Genomic DNA, 25,117 nt, shown 5'->3' with positions numbered 1-25,117 from the left:
TGCTACTGATGATTTTGCTCTGCATCTCACTAGCAACATGTTGTATTATTTGTGTTGCACTGTAACGTGAATGAAGTATTGAGCCCATTTTTACACCATTCAGTTCCTGCAGCTCAATGAGGCTCTCATGGTCAGAAAAGGGTCGGTTCTTTTTGGCCAGATGGTAGGCTGTTCGAAACACAGCTTCAGTTTCCTTCATGTAGGACTCAGTCATAGTCTCCACTGCATTCTCAATGGCAGCTTCTTTCTGTTGCTCTGCCACCTTCACAGCCTGAGTGTGGGCCTTGGACAACGCATGTTTCTCACCTTATTTCTCAAGATTGACAAACTTGTTGTTCTACTTCCCTGGCCAGACACTTGAATTTCAAAGTTCATCCATTCTCTTGAGAGCGATACACCTTGTCCTTGCTCCTTGTCGATCCCAATGGAGTTCACACTGCTACAGACCAGACATCCTGCGAAGCATAAACAAACAATGTAACTACTCCTGTATCCACAGCTGTACGTGTGCATGGTCCTTTACACACACACACACACACACACACACACACACACACAAAGTTATCTGTGCCCACTGTTTCAGAAGTTACCCAAACTAGCAATCTACCTAAACTTACCCAATTTTTTGTTTTTGGATCCCAACCAGGGGTTCTTGGATTTGAAGTCTTCTGTTTGTTTAGCACTCCACAGGTCTGGCCAGTCATTATTGATGTCTACAGACAACAACAAAACTAATTATGCATCTCCCTGTCTCTCTCTCTCTCACACACTTACACACACACACACACACACACACACACACTACTGTGATCACAATAGTCATCAGCAAGACATGGGTCCCCCTCTTTACATTAACAATCTGCATAACCAAGTGGAAATATTTTCAGCAAGTGAAGCTGAAGCATACAGGAGATTAGTGAGTGAAATACTTGGGAGAGTTTATTTAACAAAAAAACAACAAATTTAACACAAAATGTTATATAACAGTAGCATTGTAAAAAACAAACATGGATACAGACAAAATAAATAGAAGGGCAATAAAATAAATAACATCACACAGAAATTCAAAATGAGGCTTAATCTGTCAAAATCACCTTTTGTTACAGTGTGAGGCTTCACTTTTCAATAAACTGGAGATGCAATTTACTGCCTGTGTGTTCTGACCTGGTGGTGGTAGACTGGATCCTTCTCTATGCTCACACTGACTTGCCTGGCTAGCTCCCGGTTGAGAGCTGCCAGGGCTGCTGGTTTTAGGGGTGGGGTCTGCCTGGGCCTGATCTGGGCCTGATTTGTGCCTCTTTACAAAAAAAGTCTGCAATATCTCCCTTCCTTTTCATGGTTACCTGTCCCTATACAAAATAAGACAGCCTGATTAGACCTCAATATTGTTTTAGGCTGAATCTTAAACTATTTGTCCCCATTCTTGTGTTTTAACTTACTTAAAAATCAACTACCAGCTTAGCTACTATGCAATTAAACTAGATCATATAGGTTAGTTAGGGCTAAGTAACTTGGCTAATGTTATAATTTAGGGCTTAGTAACTTGGCTAACGTTATAATTTAGACCTTTACAATAATAAACAAGCTTCATAAACATTGAGATAATCAGTTTCATCAGTCTGGTATGAAATTCTTATGAACTGGGTTGATTAAACACTTACTGAAAACCAACAATGCCCCGGTTTCCCCACATTATCCCAATCTACGTAGCTAGCTTCATAACGTTAGCCGACTCGCACTAACTATTGGCGGCAACATCTCTTCTCCTCTAAATGTGCAGTCACTGGCAATTTGCCAGTAGTTTAAAATAATGATTCATTTGGAAACCACCTTAAAACTTACCTCAGAATGATGTCTTCCATCAACTGGGGTGGCACACCGCCGCTTGTGTCCTTTCTTCATCCGTTGTTTGGTCTGCTGCCGTTATCGTAGTCAAGTGGCACCGGCACCTGAGTTTTTTTTTTTTTTTCACTGGCACCTGAGGTATTAGCGATATTTTCCTCGGCATGACCCGCCCTACTCTGCCTCTGATTGGCTCATCAGTCCTCATGCCTAAAGTTAACCAATCTAATCAGTGAAAGCAGCGAGTACCAGCCAATTAGAGGCAGAGGAGGGTGGGTCATGGCTTCACTATCCCCGAGGAAGAAAATAGGCAATCTGACTCACAGATATTACTGAATGATGCGCATCAGGGGGGATTTAGAAGTGGGTATACGCAATGCTGACTGAAAAATAAGTAGGTATACGCCGTATACCAGCGTATACCCTGGACTACACCTCTGGTTCTATTCCTCTTCCCTGTTCTTATTATACCGTACATATCTGTCACATTAATGACATGGCACTCAGGAAAGTCTGTCTGTAGGCTATTGGGTAGCTGCGCATAGACCGTTGAGTTGGCACGTTCCAGTCCAAGCATGACCTGGAATGTGAGAAGGGAGCTATTCTATAACACATGTAGATGACATTTTGCCTTTATGTGTAGATTTTGGTTTTATATTTCACATCTGATTGATGATTAGGCCTATGACTTTTGATTCCACTTTGGCTACCTTCCACCATATTGTCCTCTCTTGCAATATCTTACACTTTATGATGCGCTTGTGCAGATCTTCTCTCTAAGCAATAGTCATGATAGTTTGAATGAGTTGAGTAAACTCCACTGTTGTTCTCAGTCTGTACTGTACTGTCCCTGGAGACACTCCACATAGTTGACCTAGATTGAGCCCACTTTGTGCCACTGGTCAACTAACTAATGCATTTATTGTTTAATAAAAAAGTAAAATAAAACAAAAACAACAAAAAAGTGTTGAGAAAAAGACCAGCAGTAAAATAAAATAACAGTAGGGAGGCTATATAGGGGGTACCGTTGCAGAGTCAATGTGCGGGGGCACCGGCTAGTTGAGGTAATATGTACATGTGGGTAGAGTTAAAGTGACTATTCATAAATAATTAACAGAGTAGCAGCAGTGTAAAAAGATGGGGTGGGGGTGGGGGGGCAGTGCAAATAGTCTAGGTAGCCATGATTAGCTGTTCAGGAGTCTTATGGCTTGGGGGTAGAAGCTGTTGAGAAGTCTTTTGGACCTAGACTTGGCGCTCCGGTACCGCTTGCCGTGCGGTAGCAGAGAGAACAGTCTATAACTAGGGTGGCTGGAGTCTTTGACAATTTTGAGGGCCTTCCTCTGACACCGCCTGGAATAGAGGTCCTGGAGGCATGAAGCTTGGCCCCAGTTATGTACTGGGCCGTACGCACTACCCTCTGTAGTGCCTTGCGGTCGGAGGCCGAGCAGTTGCCATACCAGGCGGTGATGCAACCAGTCAGGACGCTCTCGATGGTGCAGATGTAGAACTTTTTGAGGATCTGATGACCCATGCCTAATCTTTTCAGTCTCCTGGGGAGGAATAGGCTTTGTCGTGCACTCTTCACGACTGTTTTGATGTGTTTGACCATGATAGTTTGTTGGTGATGTTGACACCGAGGAACTTGAAGCTCTCAACCTGTTCCACTTCAGCCCCGTCGATGAGAATGGGGGTGTGCTCAGTCCTCTTTTTTTTCCTGTAGTCCACAATCATCTCCTTTGTCTTGGTCACGTTGAGGGAGAGGTTGTTATCCTGGCACCACACGGCCAGGTCTCTGACCTCCTCCCCTATAGGCTGTCTCATCATTGTCAGTGATCGGGCCTACCACTGTTGTGTCGTCGGCAAACTTAATGATGGTGTTGAGTTGTGCCTGGCCATGCAGTCATGGGTGAACAGGGAGTACAGGAGGGGACTGAGCACGCACCCCTGAGGGGCCCCCGTGTTGAGGATCAGCGTGGCAGATGTGTTGTTACCTACCCTTACCACCTGGGGGCGGCCCGTCAGGAAGTCCAGGATCCAGTTGCAGAGGGAGGTGTTTAGTCCCAGGATCCTTAGCTTAGTGATGAGCTTTGAGGGCACCAGGGTAGGGGAGGGAATGGCCGGCAGGGATGTAGCTCAGTTGATAGAGCATGGCGTTTGCAACGCCAGGGTTGTGGGTTCGATTCCCACAGGGGGTATGAAAAAATAATAATAATGTAAGTCGCTCTGGATAAGAGCGTCTGCTAAATGACGTAAAATGTAAATGTAAAAATGAACGCTGAGCTGTAGTCAATGAATAGCATTCTCACGTAGGTGTTCCTCTTGTCCAGGTGGGAAAGGGCAGTGTGGAGTGCAATAGAGATTGCATCATCTGTGGATCTGTTGGGGCGGTATGCAAATTAGAGTGGGTCTAGGGTTTCTGGGATAATGGTGTTGATGTGAGCCATGGCTACAGATGTCAGTGCTACGGGTCGGTAGTCATTTAGGCAGGTTATCTTAGTGTCCTTGGGCACAGGGACTATGGTGGTCTGCTATAAACACATTTGATTAACTCTCTAGTCTACTAATTAGTCATACATTATTAGTTTAACTGAGGGTGTGACATTTTAGTCATATCTTACTCACACATTTCTTTATAAACTCCTCAATGCTATCTGAAGAATCCCGGAACATGTTCCAGTCTGTGCTAGCAAAACAGTCCTGTAGCTTAGCATCTGCGTCATCTGACCACTTTTTTTATTAGCCGAGTCACTGGTGCTTCCTGCTTTAGTTTTTGCTTATAAGCAGGAATCAGGAGGATAGAGTTCTGGTCAGATTTGCCAAATGGAGGGCGAGGGAGAGCTTTGTATGCGTCTCTGTGTGTTTGGGATGCAGCTTAACAATCATGTTGTTCCATTCACACGTGTGCAACTTATTGTCACCCCATGACATGTATCTATTTGTGAGCCTCCAGCCTATAGGTTCTCCCTGTGTCCAGTAAACCTCCTCTCATCATGGATGTGATTCAGCCTGAAGCTGGAGGGGCCAGCAGCAACCAGCCAGACCACTCTATTACCAGTTGGGGAAGGATAGCATCTCTAGTTACAGTAGGGCATTTCCATGTAAAAGGACCCATGAGCACCAACGTGATGTTCATATGAGCATGTGAAAATGGGTGTCAAATGAAAGCTAAGAGTCTATATTTTTGGGAAATGAACGCATAGATACATTTTTCAACCAGTGAAGGCTTTGATTTCTGGATAGACAGATGGAAAAGGGATCTTCGAAAACATGTACCAGAAAAAGTCTTAAAAGGTACAATATCAGAAATGCATAAAACCAGAAGAATGTTTACATAAAGACCCCTGCCTACCAATATCAACAGTTATACTTGGTTTTGGAGAAAGCCTTAACCTTCTGTAAGTTTAAGAAATATTGCCTTGTGCCTTGTGATTACGTTCCCAAACACCCACATAACTTTAAGGTATTTTAATTTCCTCTGTGAGGAGGGAGGATAATGAAAGTCCACAGAAGTAACAAGTCAGCTAACAATTAGTTATAGTGATTTTTCTGATATCATTTTGTTTGTGAATGATTAAGTGATTAAAACTCGTAATTCCGTTACCAAGTTGGTAGTGGAGTTACAAAAAATCTTGAACCAAATGACTGCGACTGAATTGCCTCCAAAGGGAAATCATAATAGTCAGGAACCACAGTTGGGTCTCCGGGGACTGTCCTCCCTTCAACTGGCATACTGTTCAGCTCAAAACTGGTTTCTTTCTCTTGTCTTTTAGTCAAACCAAGAGTGTTAAAACAGTCTGAGACTGGACAATCTCTCTCTCACTCACTCACTCACTCACTCACTCACTCACTCACTCACTCACTCACTCACTCACTCACTCCATTTAATGTCACCTCTCCCAGCTCTAACTGACACCTACCCATGAGTCCCCTCTTTCCATTTACTGTAACCAGCATCCTCACCTACTGAGCACCGACCGACACCGGATGACCATGGACATTGAAAAGTAGTTGAAATTTGGTCAGTCCAACCTGGTCTTGATGTTAACGCCCACAGACAGACCGGACTGGACCAAATCTAACAGCCTGTAGAGTACAGTGAGTAGAGCACAGTAAAGGACAGTACACTACAGTATAGAAAAGTAGAGTATAGTACAGTAGAGTATATTGTACTGAACTATACTCTACTGTACTAAACGCTACTGTACTCTTCTGTACTGCACTGTAGTGAACTCTACTCTGCTCTGCTCAGCTGTATTGTACTCATAGAAAATGATAGAGGCCTCTAGTGGCCAAAAGGCCTTATTAGCATGGGCAGCGCCATTGAGGGCTGTTACCATTTGAATGTAGTCAAATGAGTGGGACTTCCAACTTCATTGGCTGATCCCTCCTGGTCACCCTTTAGAGTCATGTCCAACCAGGTCATCAGGAGGGATCAGCCAATCGTGAAGAAGAAAATAGACTACTTCAAAATGGAGATAGGCAGCACCATTGAGGCTATGCTGTCACAGACGCTATAATGACACAGATACAAAGATGAGTCCTCTATCTATCTCTGATTGTACTGCACTGTGCTCTACTCTACTGCACTGTACTCTACTGTGCTCTACTGTGCTCTACTGTGCTCTACTGTGCTCTACTGTGCTGCACTGTGATAATAATAATAATAATAATAATGTCCAAACATGTGAAACATGAGGCGAATGCCATTCATATCCATATTTATGCATTTCTGTGTAGTACATATCAAGGACCCATGATGTAATTCCTCTTACCGTAATTCCGTTACCGGGTGTAAATCCACTTCACTTACTGTAGTTCAATAAACAAAATAGATTTTTTCGAACTCAAGGTGCCATGTCATAGCTGACACCCCATTATTTCTGCAGACATCTTTGAATCTTAATTCTGAGAAGATATGTAAACGTGGTCACATTAAAAACAGAGGGAGATTTTACAATAATTCCATTACCAAAGTTTGCATCTGCACAGTTCTATCACTAAATTAGTTTTTGCACATTTTTCAGAGGAAATGGTTAAAAGTAGTCCTTGTGCATAGAGTTGTATGGTTTGTTAATCTTGGAAACCAATGGTTATTATTTGGCATATGTTTTAAAGTGAAATAACTGAGTCAAAGTGTAAATCTGTTACTGTGGAATTGCCCAGTACAAGTCCGCTTCTTGAAAAGTTACCACGCAAAAATAATGTTTCAGAAGGGCAGTGCCGAGCAACAGCACCAGACAAATCACCCATTTAGCATCACGGTGTGTGTGTCTATCAATAGTCTCACATCTCTGTGTCTCCTGCTTATTCTGTCTTTCTCTCTGAACGCTACAAACCACAGACATTAATATAGAAAGAAGTAACACATATTTTGTAATTTCATGTCACTTCTGAACACAGGACTAACTTTTCTCTTCTCTCTCTCTCTCTCTCTTTCAGTGAATAAAGCCAAGCTGCATGGGCCTCCAGGTAATAAAGACCAGCACACAAACAACATTTGGTTCTGGGTGCCGTGATTACATATGTGGTGATCCCTTATCCCTACAGTGATCCCTATGTGGTGATCCCTTATCCCTACAGTGATCCCTATGTGGTGCTCCTGTACCCCTACAGTGATCCCTATATGGTGATCCCTTATACTACAGTGATCCCTATATGGTGATCCCTTATACTACAGTGATCCCTATGTGGTGATCCCTTATACTACAGTGATCCCTATGTGGTGATCCCTTATCCCTACAGTGATCCCTATGTGGTGATCCCTTATCCCTACAGTGATCCCTATGTGGTGATCCCTTATCCCTACAGTGATCCCTATATGGTGATCCCTTATCCCTACAGTGATCCCTATGTGGTGCTCCTGTACCCCTACGGTGATCCCTTATACTACAGTGATTCCTATATGGTGATCCCTTATACTACAGTGATCCCTATGTGGTGATCCCTTATACTACAGTGATCCATATGTGGTGATCCCTTATCCCTAAAGTGATCCCTATATGGTGATCCCTTATCCCTACAGTGATCCCTATATGGTGATCCCTTATCCCTACAGTGATCCCTATATGGTGATCCCTTATACTACAGTGATCCCTATATGGTGATCCCTTATACTACAGTGATCCCTATGTGGTGATCCCTTATACTACAGTGATCCCTATGTGGTGATCCCTTATACTACAGTGATCCCTATGTGGTGATCCCTTATACTACAGTGATTACCTACACTACCGTTCAAATGTTTGGGGTCACTTATAAAGTTACTTTTTTTGCGAAATAAAACATTTTTTTTTGTCGATTTAAAATAACATCATATTGATCAGAAATATAGTGTAGACATTGTTAATGTTGTAAATGGCTATTGTAGCTGGAAACTGCTGATTTTTTCTGGAATATCTACATAGGCGTACAGAGGCCCATTATCAGCAACCATCAGTCCTGTGTTCCAATGGTACTTTGTGTTTGCTAATCCAAGTTAATAATTTTAAAAGGCTAAATTATCATTAGAAAACCCTTTTGCTATTATTTTAGCACAGCTGAAAACTGTTGTGCTTATTAAAGAAGCAATAAAACTGGCCTTCTTGAGACTAGCCTTCTTGCAGCATCAGCAATTGTGGGTTCGATTACAGGCTCAAAATAGCAAGAAACAAATAACTTTCTTCTGAAACTCTTCAGTCTATTCTTGTTCTGAGAAATGAAGGCTATTCCATGCAAGACATTGCCAAGAAACTGAAGATCAACAAGGGTTCTTCTAAGATCTTCAAAGTTCTTCAAAGAACCTTAGGGTTCTTGGCACTGATAATTGCACCCAAAGGGTTCTTCGAAGAACCCCATAGGAGGTGGGGTTCATCAAGGAACCTCCTTAGTGGGTGGGGGTTCTGGCAGGAACCTAACTGCTCAACTGAAACATTTTGATTTGAATTTGAAAGGACTGCAGGTGCAGGCACTTCACTGAAAAATGTAAAGATCTCCTCAATTTAAGGTAAGGTTGGTCCCTTGTATGGTCTAAATTGATATTGTTTTATCGCTATAGCCTAACCCAGTGGTCACCTAACGGACGATCGCATGCCTAGTTGATCACTAAACATTTCTGTAGAAAAGCAACCGATAAAGGCTTGGACTCCTTTTTTTTAAATTAATTGGTGTTGCGCTGTTGGCGGTAGGTGCACTTGATTCAGAAGCCCTGTTGGTGGTAGGTGTACTTGATTCAGAAGCCCTGTTGGTGGTAGGTGCACTTGATTCAGAAGCCCTGTTGGTGGTAGGTGCACTTGATTCAGAAGCCCTGTTGGTGGTAGGTGCACTTGATTCAGAAGCCCTGTTGGTGGTAAGTGCACTTGATTCAGAAGCCCTGTTGGTGGTAGGTGCACTTGATTCAGAAGCCCTGTTGGCGGTAGGTGCACTTGATTCAGAAGCCCTGCGCACCAGGTAGTATTCCCATTTTGAACCATTTAATTTTTTCGCAAAAGACAAACTTCGTTTACCCGGCGGACCGGGAGATCTGTTGTTAAATCGAGTGCGCCTACTGTGCTGGACAATCCGATAGCTCAAATCACAGCTTCCACGACCCCCGCCACAACAAAGTTTGATACTAGCCTTGAGATTTCCTAACTTTTTAAACCATGACCAGACAGAGACTGTCAAATAATACAGCAATGATCTGCTGTTTTTATGAGTGAGTTCATGTCTAAGTTTATTCAGTTCTGTCACTGTTTTTATTCAACACTATTACAAAACATAAAACGTGCTTCTCTCTACTTCCCGTTGCGCTGCAGCAGCAATGAATGAGTAGTGTATCGATACCCTGCGTTTTTATTATTATTAGCAGCTCGTCGTGTCTATTTTAATATCAAGGAATATTTCACTTTCTCTGGTCAGAGGAACAACATGAATTTGTGCATGAGGCAGATGCAGAGCGATTCGAGTTTCGCCACCAGGTGGAAGATTGTGTCCCCTCTCTCTGCTCAGTCTCACCAGAGGAAAGGAAGGAGAGAGCAGGGGCCGAGAGAGGCGGACGTGGACCCTCTGCTGCTCTCTCCTTCCCTCGGCAGAGATTGCCGTGTTCAAAACAACAAGGAGCTCGGAAATCTCCGACTTCAGTGCATTCGAGACAACTGGGAACTCTGGGGAAAAATGAGATCCGACTGAGAAAAATATTTTGAACGGTCATTCAACTCTGAATTCCAAGTCGGAAACGTGGGTATCTTTCTAGAGCTCCGACTTTCCGACCAGAAGATCACCGACATCATGATTTGACTCCGAGTTCCCAGTTGTCTTGAAAATACCATGCCCATCAAATATAGGTAACATCAGTCCAGTAAAAAAAAAAGCTAGAGTTTTGAAATATAATAAGGTCTGAGAATGACAATATAGCCAATATACTATGATAATATATTAGGCCTAATGCACAAACCTCATTTTTATTAGGTTAATGTTACATTTTTTAAGTCATGTAAAAATAAATAAAAATAAAAATAAAAATAAAAAATAAATCTGAGAGGTACAGCTTGCTTTTTGACTGCGAAAGTAATGTTGACTCAGAAAAGGTTGGTTGGCCTAACCAAACTTTTTTGGTGAGAAAACCATCAGTCAGTTGAAAATGCGATGGAAACCCATTTAACTTGTATTTTGTATTCTGTACATGGGAATTTAACCGCAAAATATATTGTTATGTGCACTACGTCATCACGCTCAGACTTTTATCTGGAACAAGTCAATTTTGATGGAAACACATCTCTGGTGGGAAAATGCGCATATTGTTTTAATGCAGATTCTAGAATATTCGCATGAAAATCTGTCGCCAATTGGATGGAAACCTAGATACTGACATTATAATCCTCACACAGTATTTATCTTTCTCTCTCTTGCTCTGTCTTTGTCTCTGTCTCTCTCTCTCTCTCTCTCTCTCTCTCTCTCTTTCGCTCTCTAATTGACAATGTCACAAATGTAAAGAAAAATCATAAATCATATACTAGATTTTTATAACCTAACTAAGCTTAAATGCCTAACTATTGATTTATGTTTAGTATAAGTTAGCTTTATATTGAAGATTCGGACGATGCACGTCAATACCTCTTCAACAGAACATGCCAGAATGATATAAGTGACATATTCTAAATCAGCTCACGATAACGAACAAGCTCTGTTCCGTTTTCAAAAAGTGACTTTATAGTCATTTCAATGGCAGATTCTCTGTGTACTTTAAGTTTAGGGACCTTCTTAAAAGTGCAACTGTTAACTGAAAAACTGAAATAGCTTTGCAACCACACGACATAGAACTCTCAAACCAACTGTAATATGTTCAGGGACAATCAACGGCAATTAGTTTATTTTTATTATTACTTTGACTATTTTCTATCCATTTAAATTGTATACATAAAAATACTTCCTTCAAACGTCAATAACTTCCACCCAATAATAAGCCCCCCTCCCGGGGCTTGGCCCACACTCCCTGGGAGGCCACAGACCTCCCTGGCCCTCTGGAGCTATCTCATTCAATGCAATGAAGTGTGGATAAAAGGCTGGAGTAACTACGAGTCTCTTAAAGGGATAATCCACCCAAACCACTAATTCCTATGATTAACAGTGTTTAACAGTGTTAAATAACACTAGTATGTGAAAACAATATTTTTGTGAACAAGTGTTTCATTTTGTCGCTATACCAAGGTTTGTAGCAACATTTGAAAATTGTGGTGGAAATCTGTTGCAGCTCAAGTCGTCCACAATGCAAGGCTACACTGTTTAGATTGAGCATACCTAAACAAAATATATACTTTGTCATGACAATATGAACATATGAACATATGGATGTGTTCTAGACAAGTATGCCCATACCATATATTGGCTGATTTGACAATCTGGAGTCCAGGTTGTTTTAAATGCATTATGAAATGTGATAGTGTGTTATCCCCTATCTCCAGTGACCAGAACCATGTAGCTATGATGTGTTTCTACACAATGTCCTGACCACTTAGAAGTTAAAGCTTGCGGGAAAATTGTAATTTTTTGTAAACATACATTTACATTTTAGTCAGTTAGCAGACACTCTTATCCAGAACGACTTACAGGAAACTGTCATGGTCAAAACATATTGATACAACAGTAGCTAAGATGGGGAGAAATATGTCCATAATTAAACGCTGTTCTGCCTTTTTAACAACAGTATCAACAAGGCAGGTCCTACAGGTGCTAGTTTTGTCTTACCTAGACTACTGTTCAGTAGTGTGGTCAGGTGCCACAAGGAGGGACTTGGGAAAACTACTGTTGGCTCAGAACAGGGCAGCATGGCTGGACCTTAAAAGTACACGGAGAGCTAACATTAATGACATGCATGTCAGTCTCTCCTGGCTCAGAGTGGAAGAGAGATTGACTTCATCACTGCTTGTTTTTTAAAGAGGTGTAGACAAGCTAAATGTACCGAGCTGTCTGTTTGGTATGCTGGCACACATGCCCCACGAGACATGCCACCGGAGGTCTCTTCACAGTCCGCAAGTCCAGAACAGACTACGGGAAACGCACAGTACTACATAGAGCCATGACTACATGGAACTCTATTCCACATCATGTAACTCAGTCAAGCAGTAAAATAAGATTTAAAAAACAGATTAAACTACACTTTATGGAACAGCGCGGACTGTGAAGAGACACACCCACAACGTCTTCATCGACATGGCCAAGGCTTTCGACTCTGTCAACCACCGCATTCTTATTGGCAGACTAAATAGCCTTGGTTTCTCAAATGACTGTCTCGCCTGGTTCACCAACTACTTCTCAGATAGAGTTCAATGTGTCAAATCGGGGGCCTGTTGTCTGGACCTATGGCAGTCTCTATGGGGGTGCCACAGGGTTCAATTCTCGGGCCGACTCTTTTCTCTGTGTATATCAATGATGTCGCTCTTGCTGCTGGTGACTCTCAGATCCACCTCTACGCAGACGACACCATTTTGTATACATCTGGCCCTTCATTGGACACTGTGTTAACAAACCTCCAAACGAGCTTCAATGCCATACAACACTCCTTCCGTAGCCTCCAACTTCTCTTAAACACTAGTAAAACTAAATGCATGCTCTTCAATCGAACGCTGCTGGCACCCGCCCACCCGACTAGAATCACTACTCTCGGCGGGTCTGACCTAGAGTATGTGGACAACTACAAATACCTAGGTGTCTGGTTAGACTGTAAACTCTCCTTCCAGACTCACATTAAGCATCTCCAATCCAAAGTTAAATCTAGAATCTGCTTCCTATTTCGCAACAAAGCCTTCCACATGCTGCCAAACATGCCCTCGTAAAACTGACTATCCTACCGATCATGACTTCGGCGATGTCGTTGACAAAATAGCCTCCAACACTCTACTCAGCAAATCGGATGTAGTCTATCACAGTGCCATCCGTTTTGTCACCAAAGCCCCATATACTACCCACCACTGTGACCTGTGCGCTCTTGTTGGCTGGCCCTCGCTACATATTCGATGCCAAACCCACTGGCTCCAGGTCATCTATAAATCACTGCTAGGCAAATCCCCTCCTTATCTTAGCTCATTGGTCACCATAGCAACACCCACCCATAGTATGCGCTCCGGCAGGTATATCTCACTTCAATGAATCCGCTTAATGAGTTTAGACCAAAAACACCACTTAATTTCCTTATGAGATTTTAGGATGATTAGCGGAGTGGTCGCTGCAACCTGGACTCAGGGGTAGACATAACATAGTAAATGTAAATCTGAGAACAACCAATTAGTATAATATGTTACATTTCATATGGTATGGATTATTTTGTGGATGGCCATCATCTATTTAGTATGATATGTTATCAATAAAAATTTGTACAAAATATTACGCATTTGCTAAACGTATGATATGTTACTAATTCCAACAACGTTAGCTAGGTGGATGGTGGCTAACGCTAACATTAGCTAGGTGGTTAAAGTTAGCTAGGCAGGGGTTAGGTTTAGGAGTTAGGTTAAAGGGTTAGCTAACATGCTAATTAGTTGCAAAGTAGCTAAAAGTAGTAAGTAGTTGCTAATTAGCTAAAGTTGTCCTTGATGAGATTTGAACATGCAACCTTTGGCTTCCTAGATGTTCGTTATACGCCTGACCAACCACCCTACTTTTATTTTTGTTGCTTTAAGCAGTGGCGACCCGTCAATCAGGGCAGGAGGAGCGGAGCCCCACCTGTTTTGAGCCTCACCTGTAAAATGTTTGTTGTTTTGCCTGTTTGCATGTAATTCTGGCATTAATTCTTTTCACATATCAGTTTAGCAAACAATGTAAAAAAATATATAATTGAGTTAATAAAGCAGCATATAAACATGGTATCTTTCTTGAGTAAGGCAGCTCTAAAATGCAGGTATTTCAGCCTAGCTCAGAGCTTTCAGTGGTGGTGGGGCAGCCAGCGGAAAATATGGAGCGTAGGGGTTGGAAATGTTCTCTAGTTGCGCCGTGATTGGCTCAGTGTTCTGTTACTCATGGGGACACTACGTCACCGCAAAATCTATGGGGAGAGCTCAGAAATTCAAGCCCCTTGGGTGCTGCTATAAAGTTACATTAGAAGTGCCCATACAAGAAGGCTCAAGGTCATTGGCCACAGATAAAATGACGTCAAATAATGTTATATCTACCATAGCTTTGATTGAACTGATCATGTCAACATCATGCTGTGTTCATTTGAAGAGGAAGGTGGCACGGCGGTCCTTGTGGGCAAATTTTGTCATCAAACTTTGTCATCAAAGTCTGGCATTCTCTGGATTTAGGGTGCTTTCAAGACAACTGGGAACTCAGAAAAAACAAGGTTGAATCAGCCCGTCAGTGATTTTCAGGTCGGAGCTCTAGAAAGAGGCCTGAATTCACGACTTGGAATTCTGAGTTGGATGACCATTCAAAGCGTATTTTCCCCCGTCGGAGCTGACAAAATTTGCCCACAAGGAAATTCCAAGTTAACACAGGTGAGAGTGTTGACGAGGACAAGGCTGGAGATCACTCTGTCATGCTGATTGAGTTATAATAACAGACTGGAAGCTTTAAAAGGATGGTGGTGCTTGAAATCATTGTTCTTCCTCTGTTAACCATGGTTACCTGCAAGGAAACACGTGCCGTCATCATAGCTTTGCACAAAAAGGGCTTCACAGGCAAGGATATTGCTGCTAGTAAGATTGCACCTAAATCAACCCTTTATCGGATCATCAAGAAATTAAAGGAGATAGGGTCAATTGTTGTGAAGAAGGCTTCAGGGCGCCCAAGAAAGTCCAACAAGCTCCAGGACCGTCTCCTAAAGTTGATTCAGCTGTGGGATCGGGGCACCACCAGTGCAGAGCTTGCTCAGGAATGGCAGCAGGCAGGGGTGAGTGCATTTGTACGCACAGTGAGGCAAATACTTTTTGGAGGATGGCCTGGTGTCAAGAAGGGCAGCGAGGAAGCCACTTCTCTCCAGGAAAAACATCAGGAACAGACTGATATTCTGCAAAAGGAATCCCCTTTCCGATTGTATGGGGAATCCGGAAAAAAGCTTGTCCGGAGAAGACAAGGTGAGCGCTACCATCAGTCCTGTGTCATGCCAACAGTAAAGCATCCTGAGACCATTCATGTGTGGGGTTGCTTCTCAGCAGAGGGAGTGGGCTCACTCACAATTTTGCCTAAGAACACAGCCATGAATAAAGAATGGTACCGACACATCCTCCGAGAGCAACTTCTCCCAACCATCCAAGAACAGTTTGGTGACGAACAATGCCTTTTCCAGCATGATGGAGCACCTTGCCATAAGGCAAAAGTGATAACTAAGTGGCTCGGGAACAAAACATCCACATTTTGGGTCCATGGCCAGGAAACTCCCCAGACCTTAATCCCATTGAGGACTTGTGGTCAATCATTTTACATTTTACATTTTTTAGCAGACGCTCTTATCCAGAGCGACTTACAGTTAGTGAGTGCATACATTTTTCAATCCTCAAGAGGCAGGTGGACAAACAAAAACCCTGCAGTTCTGCAGTTGGGACAGCTTTATGTAGGCTCTATCAGTTTGTGGGCACCGTTTGGCACCGTTATAGTGCAATCAATTTATTGTTTAGTGTTGTGTTGTGGCTTTGCTGGCATGCATCTGGAAGAGAAAAAAAATGCCGGAGTTTGCCCCACCAACATTGACATGCTAAAATCACCACTGGGTGGGTCAAGCATAACATTACAACCCTGTTACCCATAGATAGAAGGTCTAGAATGATTTCAACAATTTACATTTGTTTGGCAAGCTTGCATTCCATTCCCCCTGTCACACAGGGATTTCTGGTCGATTCAAAATGAAATAGTCAACCCTGTTACAACCCCTGTTACTTTATTTGGAACTTAATAGGCAATTACTATAGTATGTATTTCTTACTCCAGATGGGGAAAAATGTTTTTTATTAAGTTGAACATGTGCTCTTTATGGCAGAATGTTAAAATGAGGTGAAATAAAAGTTAAACTCCCCCAAAAGGCACTCAGTTGAAGCTATTTCAATCTAATATTTCTCCTATGGTCTAAAATAGATGTGTATAGATGACTCTCTAATATAACATGTCACACATTGTAGCAAACTGATGGAATGTTAGGTGTCTCCTTGAAAGTCTAACATCTACCATGACTACTGGATGTTTCAATTCTAATACATAACAAAACAATCGACACCGTAACAACAATATTGCTTTTTTAATTAATTATTTTATTCAAGCTTAAAACTTTGCAAACAAAAATGACATCAAACATCACTGGCCTGACTTGAGCAGCTCTGCCCGGGGATTGAGCCAACAACTTAGTTGCTACCGGTCCGGTTCAGGCTACCTGCAGACCTTCTCCCAGACCCCGTCCCAGACCTCCTCCTCAGCACCTCCTAAGACCAGCAGTGGGAACTGAACTAGCAACCGTGGCATTGCTAGGCTCTACTCTCAGGGACCATCTCCTGTCAAGACACTTAATCCTGAAATTGCTCTTCGTCCGAGGGGTGCTGCTCCATCGCTGTCCCTGTGCCTCTCAACTTGTGTCATCATTTATTGGGAGTTATCTTCTAGGTCTATGACAGGAGGGGTCCATGTCAAACCATGTCCATTTGGGGATATTTTCTAGGACAGGTGAGGTGGTGGAAATGATCAGAGTTGCGTTCAACTTGAAGAATAATAATAATAATAATAATAATAATAATGCCATTTAGCAGACGCTTTTATCCAAAGCGACTTACAGTCATGCGTGCATATTTTTTTTTGTGTATGGGTGGTCCCGGGGATCGAACCCACTACCTTGGCGTTACAAGCGCCGTGCTCTACCAGCTGAGCTACAGAGGACCACGTAAAGATGAGAATTTCTGGTCTGGGGAGGAGAGTTGCTGACCTTAGACAGTTTGTTGCCTTGATTAAGAGGATACTTGCTGGCTTGAGGAGCTTAAAAAGGCATGAAGAACTGAAGAGGAGGAGGAATTATTGGGCGACACTGTGGCTTTGTTGAGTTCCAGCTCTCAGCAGACAGCAGGTTAGGAATGCTGTAAGAAATCACAGAGACAGGTAAGTATCTATATACATTTGTGTTGCATGTACACTAAACCCTCACATTTGGATAATGTCACTTTTTAAAGTGAAAACATATATATTAACAGTGTAAAACATCAATACATTTGAAAACATTCTTTACCCCATCTTAATTCTCTTCCAGATGCCTGGATTTTTCTTTTTCTTACAGTTTGGCTCTGCTGTCTCAGCCTCTTCTTGAGCCTCTATCTGCTGTCTCTCTGCCCCCCTGCGTCTCTGCCCCCCCCCTGCTGGTTCTCTGCCCCCCCCTGCTGGTTCTCTGCCCCCCCCTGCTGGTTCTCTGGCCCCCCCCTGCTGGCTCTCTGCCCCCCTGCTGGTTCTCTGGCCCCCCCTGCTGGTTCTCTGCCCCCCCTGCTGGTTCTCTGCCCATGCCTGTTGCCTCCTTGGCCTCTCCTGCTGGCCTTCTCCAGATCCAACGGGCTCTTGGCTTAAGCTCTTGGTTGGACAGCGGGTGATGTACTGGGTGCTGCACTTCTTGATTAGAGCATCAGCCTCCAGATTCATCTGCTCCAGCCATTTCTCCTGCTTTTCATTTAGGGACTGTTCCTTCATCCTCTCCCTCTCCTCTTTACGTTTTTGTTGTTTTCTAAGCAGGGACTGGGCTCTCCACTGCTTATGATAATCCTCCAGCTTCTTCCTTATCTCCTCATCCTTCAGGAGCTCCTTCCTCTTCTCCCTCTCTCTCTCGGCCCGGGTGATGTGGGTTGTTTTCACTATGTGTCCAGGGATGACTGGGAGGGGAGAAGAAGCAGAGTTCACATTCAACTTAGGGGATCAGGTATCAACTTATATGCAATGGACACAGGGAATTAAGAACAGAACCCCCAATTGGATCTCAATGATTCTATACTCATTTCAATTGAGCAAGGCATGGTATTTGTCAATAAAGTGCAATAATTCCCGTCCTGAATTGACCTGACCCTAAGTTTAACATGAGTCCCAAATGGCACCTATTCCTTATATAGTGCCAGGGCCGGCCCTAGGCATATACGATCGCTTAGGACCCCATGGCCACTAGACCCCCCTCAAAACAAGTCATTTACATATTTTTTGTGTATTTTTTTAGGAACTATTTCGGGGTCTCAACTAACTCTTGAGAGTTAGAATAGTAAATGACACCAGGTACAATTTCTAAACTTGGTTGTTAAATCAGCAGTATTTTTCTTGTATGTCAGTCAGTCACTCAATTAGCCATGTTAGCTAACATATTTTAGATTGGTAATTTAGTCTAGCCAGCTAACTTGTAGTAATCATGATCGAATTACGGACCAGGCACGAAGGGCACGTGCCCAGGGGCCTTGACCTGCAGTGAGCCCCCATTGATTTTGTTAGTCACTCTCATTCAGATATCATCTTAACATGGCATTAGTCATGGCAAAATGTGTAGAATTGCAGGAAATTAGCTTCAAAACTGAAAACATTTATCTCCATCCCATGGCAAAATGTGCAGAACTACCAGTAATTAGCTTTAAAACTGCAAGATTTTCTTTCAACCCCATGGCAAAATGTGTAGAATTTAAGGAAATTAGTGTAACCAACTACACATATCCCTCCAGAAGAAAGGCACACGGACAACCACACTTCAGGTTCACTCGGTTTTTAACTGCAGTAAAAGATATCAAACAGTGATGACAGGCATTGACAGGACGGTCACAGCCACACGTTCACTGGTTATTGAGCTACAGTGGTCCTCTGTAGCTCAATTGGTAGAGGCATGCCGCTTGTAACGCCAGGGTAGTGGGTTCGATCCCTGGGACCACCCATACCTAAAAATGTCTGCACGCAGGACTGTAAGTCGCATTGGATAAAGCGTCTGCTAAATGTCATATTTAGGTAGGACACAAGTTATCTTTTAGATAGGAGCAACAGTAGTGATACATACCCTCAATGTGAAGTAATATTCATCCATAAATACAGAGCACAAGTACAACCCTTTTATAAAAACATTTTAAGGTAGTAAGAAAATAAACATTAAGTCACCTTCTAGCAAATCACCTGCTAGCAATAGCTAGCGTGTGACGTTGAAGTACAGTGACCAACGGTGCTAGTTAGCTCATCATTAACATGGCTAGCTTAGCCAGCAAAAACTTGGTTAAACTTGCTGAAATAGGTCGTCAATACATTAACGGCAAAATAAATATATACATAGCCACATTTACTATTGACTTTAGGATATATGAACCAGTTTTCCAAAAACACTTATGTTATACAGTTTTAAACCGTTTTTTATATACAGAGGAAAGAGACACGAACCTGCTCTCAGAATATTTCTCTCAGACTGAGGAGCAGGCAGACCAACTTCCCACATAGGGGGAGAAGCATTCAAAACCCACTAGTTGTTCTTTCAAAAGAAAATAGTACAAAAAATGGTAAGTCCGAAGACCTCTCGTATTACCAACCTTACTACAATGGCAGCAAATATGTTTATGAATTCAGTAACACAAAATTAAAGGGAACTTTATTTACATCACCCCTTTTCCTGAAGTGAATGGTTTCACCCACTACTCTACCGCGAACTGCTGTGTTCTTTGACTTCAACTTTGAGCGCGAAGTTGATGGAAACTGTACATTTGACTTTGTTACATAAGGATACGGCTAAAGGCTTTAAAAACTGGTCTTCTAGGGCGTTGGGTATAGAGAATAAACGGGCCAGATTTCCGGCCGTTGTAGAATAGATTCAGGGCATTATGTACAGACAATGATATCGAAGGATTTGAGTACAGTGCACGTAAACCTAAGCTAACTTGTGCTTGCTAAGGGGCAATGGTAATTAGCCAACGACAACAGCCATTCGGTTGCAGCTAGCTGGTTGCAATGATCCGGTGTTAGGGTCCAGTGTTTCCGGCAGAAAATCCAATATGCTCTGGGTCGATAGCAGGCTGTGCAGACTGGCCGACAAATTTTCCAGGCAAGAGCTAGAGCTGGCTGGTGGGTAGTGCAGGCCACGGACAATGGTGAGGAACGCTAACGGTGGCTAATAGCAAGTAGCTAGCTAGCTGGCTACCACAGCCATTCGGTTGCAGCTAAACTAGTTTCAGCTCAAGGTTCTTGATAAAAGTTATAAAGAAATAATAGAATCCTTTCCACATTGGGTGAGGCGGGTTGCAGGAAAGTATATTTTAGTTAAAGAATGAAAAGTAAAATTGAGAAATATATACAAAACAGACAACAAAAAAAGGCTATTTACACAAGGACACGACAGAAAACACGACCGCACTGCTACGCCATTTTGGATTTTTGCAAACAAAAATGACATTATCAAACATCACTGGCCTGACTTGAGCAGCTCTGACCGGGGATTGAGCCAGCAACTTAGTTGCTACCGGTCCGGTTCAGTCTACCTGCAGACCTCCTCCCAGACCTCCTCCTCAGCACCTCCCCTTAACACCTCCTAAGACCAGCAGTGGGAACTGAACTAGCAACCGTGGGGCTGCTAGGCTCTACTCTCAGGGACCATCTCCTGTCATTGTCCCAAGACACTTAATCCTGAAATGGCTCTTCGTCCGAGGGGTGCTGCTCCATCGCTGTCCCTGTGCCTCTCAACTTGTGTCATCATTTATTGGGAGTTATCATCTAGGTCTAGGACAGGAGGGGTCCATGTCAAACCATGTCCATTTGGGGATATTTTCTAGGACAGGTGAGGTGGTGGAAATGATCAGAGTTGTGTTCAGCTTGAAGAATAAAAATGATAAACTCTGATCTGTGGAGCCACTGGACTGAGCGGAAGACTTCTGTTTAAACCATGTCCATTTGGGGATATTTTTCTAGGACAGGTGATGTGGTGAGGAGAGATGAATTAAACTTGGACCACGTAAAGATGAGAATCTCTGGTCTGGGGAGGAGAGTTGCTGACCTTAGACAGTTTGTTGCCTTGATTAAGAGGATACTTGCTGGCTTGAGGAGCTTAAAAGAGGCCTGAAGACTTGAAGAGGAGGAGGAATTATTGGGCGACACTTGTACGTGGCTTTGTTGAGTTGCAGCTCTCAGCAGACAGCAGGTTAGGAATGCTGTAAGAAATCACAGAGACAGGTAAGTATCTACATACATGTGTGTTGCATGTACACTAAACACTCACATTTGGATAATGTCACTTTTTAAAGTGGCAAAATATATATTAACAGTGTAAAACATCAATACATTTGGAAACATTCTTTACCCCATCTTAATTCTCTTCCAGATGCCTGGATTTTTCTTTTCTTGCACTTTGGCTCTGCTGTCTCAGCCTCTTCTTGAGCCTCTAACTGCTGTCTGCCCCCATCTGCTGGCTCTCCCCCCCCCTGCTGGCTCTTTGCCCCCCTGCTGGTTCTCTGGCCCCCCCTGCTGGTTCTCTGCCCATGCCTGCTGCCTCCTTGGCCCTCTCCTGCTGGCCATCTCCAGATCCAACGGGCTCTTGGCTTACCTGTTGGCCCACAGCTAGCTGTTGGTTGGACAGCGGGTGATGTACTGGGTGCTGCACTTCTTGATTAGAGCATCAGCCTCCAGATTCATCTGCTCCAGCCATTTCTCCTGCTTTTCTTTAGGGACTGTTCCTTCATCCTCTCCCTCTCCTCTTTACGTTTTGTTGTTTTCTAAGCAGGGACTGGGCTCTCCACTGCTTATTATAATCCTCCAGCTTCTTCCTTATCTCCTCATCCTTCAGGAGCTCCTTCCTCTTCTCCTCTCTCTCTCTCGGCCCGGGTGATGTGGGTTGTTTTCACTATGTGTCCAGGGATGACTGGGAGGGGAGAAGAAGCAGAGTTCACATTCAACTTAGGGGATCAGGTATCAACTTATATGCAATGGACACAGGGAATTAAGAACAGAACCCCCAATTGGATCTCAATGATTCTATACTCATTTCAATTGAGCAAGGCATGGTATTTGTCAATAAAGTGCAATAATTCCCATCCTGAATTGACCTGACCCTAAGTTTAACATGAGTCCCAAATGGCACCTATTCCTTATATAGTGCCAGGGCCGGCCCTAGGCATATACGATCGCTTAGGGCCCCATGGCCACTAGACCCCCCCCCCCCGTCAAAACAAGTCATTTACATATTTTTTTGTGTATTTTTTAGGAACTATTTCGGGGTCTCAACTAACTCTTGAGAGTTAGAATAGTAAATGACACCAGGTACAATTTCTAAACTTGGTTGTTAAATCAGCAGTATTTTTCTTGTATGTCAGTCAGTCACTCAATTAGCCATGTTAGCTAACATATTTTAGATTGGTAATTTAGTCTAGCCAGCTAACTTGTAGTAATCATGATCGAATTACGGACCAGGCACGAAGGGCACGTGCCCAGGGGCCTTGACCTGCAGTGAGCCCCCATTGATTTTGTTAGTCACTCTCATTCAGATATCATCTTAACATGGCATTAGTCATGGCAAAATGTGTAGAATTGCAGGAAATTAGCTTCAAAACTGAAAACATTTATCTCCATCCCATGGCAAAATGTGCAGAACTACCAGTAATTAGCTTTAAAACTGCAAGATTTTCTTTCAACCCCATGGCAAAATGTGTAGAATTTAAGGAAATTAGTGTAACCAACTACACATATCCCTCCAGAAGAAAGGCACACGGACAACCACACTTCAGGTTCACTCGGTTTTTAACTGCAGTAAAAGATATCAAACAGTGATGACAGGCATTGACAGGACGGTCACAGCCACACGTTCACTGGTTATTGAGCTACAGTGGTCCTCTGTAGCTCAATTGGTAGAGCATGCCGCTTGTAACGCCAGGGTAGTGGGTTCGATCCCTGGGACCACCCATACCTAAAAATGTCTGCACGCAGGACTGTAAGTCGCATTGGATAAAAGCGTCTGCTAAATGTCATATTTAGGTAGGACACAAGTTATCTTTTAGATAGGAGCAACAGTAGTGATACATACCCTCAATGTGAAGTAATATTCATCCATAAATACAGAGCACAAGTACAACCCTTTTATAAAAACATTTTAAGGTAGTAAGAAAATAAACATAAGTCACCTTCTAGCAAATCACCTGCTAGCAATAGCTAGCGTGTGACGTTGAAGTACAGTGACCAACGGTGCTAGTTAGCTCATCATTAACATGGCTAGCTTAGCCAGCAAAAACTTGGTTAAACTTGCTGAAATAGGTCGTCAATACATTAACGGCAAAATAAATATATACATAGCCACATTTACTATTGACTTTAGGATATATGAACCAGTTTTCCAAAAACACTTATGTTATACAGTTTTAAACCGTTTTTTATATACAGAGGAAAGAGACACGAACCTGCTCTCAGAATATTTCTCTCAGACTGAGGAGCAGGCAGACCAACTTCCCACATAGGGGAGAAGCATTCAAAACCCACTAGTTGTTCTTTCAAAAGAAAATAGTACAAAAAATGGTAAGTCCGAAGACCTCTCGTATTACCAACCTTACTACAATGGCAGCAAATATGTTTATGAATTCAGTAACACAAAATTAAAGGGAACTTTATTTACATCACCCCTTTTCCTGAAGTGAATGGTTTCACCCACTACTCTACCGCGAACTGCTGCGTTCGTTGACTTCAACTTTGAGCGCGAAGTTGATGGAAACTGTACATTTTGACTTTGTTACATAAGGATACGGCTAAAGGCTTTAAAAACTGGTCTTCTAGGGCGTTGGGTATAGAGAATACACGGGCCAGATTTCCGGCCGTTGTAGAATAGATTCAGGGCATTATGTACAGACAATGATATCGAAGGATTTGAGTACAGTGCACGTAAACCTAAGCTAACTTGTGCTTGCTAAGGGGCAATGGTAATTAGCCAACGACAACAGCCATTCGGTTGCAGCTAGCTGGTTGCAATGATCCGGTGTTAGGGTCCAGTGTTTCCGGCAGAAAATCCAATATGCTCTGGGTCGATAGCAGGCTGTGCAGACTGGCCGACAAATTTTCCAGGCAAGAGCTAGAGCTGGCTGGTGGGTAGTGCAGGCCACGGACAATGGTGAGGAACGCTAACGGTGGCTAATAGCAAGTAGCTAGCTAGCTGGCTACCACAGCCATTCGGTTGCAGCTAAACTAGTTTCAGCTCAAGGTTCTTGATAAAAGTTATAAAGAAATAATAGAATCCTTTCCACATTGGGTGAGGCGGGTTGCAGGAAAGTATATTATAGTTAAAGAATGAAAAGTAAAATTGAGAAATATATACAAAACAGACAACAACAAAAAAAGGCTATTTACACAAGGACACTACAGAAAACAAGACCGCACTGCTACGCCATTTTGGATTTTTTGCAAACAAAAATGACATCATCAAACATCACTGGCCTGACTTGAGCAGCTCTGCCCGGGGATTGAGCCATCAACTTAGTTGCTATTGGTCCGGTTAAGGCTACCTGCAGACCTTCTCCCAGACCTCCTCCTCAGCACCTCCCCTTAACACCTCCTAAGACCAGCAGTGGGAACTGAACTAGCAACCGTGGGGCTGCTAGGCTCTACTCTCAGGGACCATCTCCTGTCATTGTGCCCTAGAGCAAGACACTTAATCCTGAAATGGCTCTTCGTCCGAGGGGTGCTGCTCCATCGCTGTCCCTGTGCCTCTACACTTGTGTCATAATTTATTGGGAGTTATCTTCTAGGTCTAGGACAGGAGGGGTCCATGTCAAACCATGTCCATTTGGGGATATTTTCTAGGACAGGTGAGGTGGTGGAAATGATCAGAGTTGTGTTCAGCTTAAATAAAGGTGAGAAACTCTGATCTGTGGAGACACTGGACTGAGGGGAGGACTTC

At 43.0% G+C, this 25,117-nt stretch overlaps 1 long non-coding RNA gene across 2 annotated transcripts; it reads right to left on the bottom strand.

Moving 5' to 3' along the window:
- Positions 1-306: 306 nt before the first annotated feature.
- Positions 307-2,286, bottom strand: LOC121553696. Of its 2 annotated transcripts, none has more exons than XR_005997561.2 (3): positions 1,095-2,286; positions 618-713; positions 307-455 (listed from the first exon to the last, which is right to left on the bottom strand). It is a non-coding gene; the product is annotated as an uncharacterized LOC121553696 (long non-coding RNA). The 2 variants fall into 2 exon arrangements; XR_006661867.1 differs by having other exon boundaries at positions 1,843-2,286.
- Positions 2,287-25,117: the final 22,831 nt, after the last annotated feature.

Source organism: Coregonus clupeaformis, chromosome 16, assembly GCF_020615455.1.
Source record: "Coregonus clupeaformis isolate EN_2021a chromosome 16, ASM2061545v1, whole genome shotgun sequence".
Taxonomy (NCBI): domain Eukaryota; kingdom Metazoa; phylum Chordata; class Actinopteri; order Salmoniformes; family Salmonidae; genus Coregonus; species Coregonus clupeaformis.
Note: the sequence above shows the minus strand (reverse complement) of the source record. Positions and strands in the feature narration are given on the sequence as shown.